Source organism: Akebia trifoliata, chromosome 9, assembly GCF_017979445.1.
Source record: "Akebia trifoliata isolate Shusen 1 chromosome 9, ASM1797944v1, whole genome shotgun sequence".
Lineage (NCBI taxonomy): Eukaryota > Viridiplantae > Streptophyta > Magnoliopsida > Ranunculales > Lardizabalaceae > Akebia > Akebia trifoliata.
The window spans coordinates 15,729,660-15,730,505 of NC_141383.1; the positions used below are offsets into that span (position 1 = coordinate 15,729,660).

The 846-nt window shown below is 38.9% G+C and overlaps 1 non-coding gene across 1 annotated transcript; it reads left to right on the plus strand.

The window, feature by feature from the left end:
- The first annotated feature begins 238 nt into the window (after positions 1-238).
- Positions 239-344, plus strand: LOC147394398 (small nucleolar RNA R71). Its single transcript, XR_015181894.1, has one exon. It is a non-coding gene; the product is annotated as a small nucleolar RNA R71 (small nucleolar RNA).
- The last annotated feature ends 502 nt before the right edge of the window (positions 345-846 follow it).

The window sequence follows — 846 nt, forward strand, 5'->3', positions numbered from 1 at the left end:
GATACCACTTGAGTAGTCAAAGTCGTAAGAACATCTAATTCATGCACTCCTGCTGTTCTTCTTAGATTCATCCTCTCTGTATGGTATTGGAAGTTGTTAGAGACCATCTCCTCCAATAAACTATACCCATCCTCAAATCTTTTTGCCATAAGAGATCCACCTACTGCAGCATCAGCACTCGTTCTAATAAATCCAACCAACCCATTGTAAAAAATTTGGATGATCAACCAGTCTGGTAGAGTATGATGAGGACATCTCCGAAGCAGATCTTTATACCTTTCCCAAGCTTCATAGAGAGACTCACTGTCCAGCTGCATGAAAGTAATAATATCGTTCCTCAACTTTGTAGTTTTTGAAGGTGGAAAATATTTAGCAAAGAACTTTTTCACCAAGTCATCCCAAGTGGTGATAAACTCCTTTTGTAATGAGTTCAGCCAATTCTTCGCCATGTCCCTCAATGAGAATGGAAATAGTCGCAACCTGATGGCATCATCATCAACACCGTTATACTTGAAAGAAACACATATCTCTAAAAAATTAGTCAAATGTGCATTGGGGTCTTCGACATATGAACCCCTAAACTAAGATGTTGTACCATTTGAATAATAGCTGGTTTGAGCTCAAAATTGTTGGCCTGCACCGTTGGATGACTAGTGTAAATCCCATCCACCAATGGAATAGCATAGTCCTGCATAAACTTAGGACCCTCATTACCATTATTTAGGTCGGCCATGGTATGGTGTTGAGAAGCTTATCTCTTATTCTTTCTATTTCTTCGACAAGTTTTCTTGATCTCAAAATCCAAAGGAACAAGCTCTAAATTTTTCTTACTACGCATACACTAGC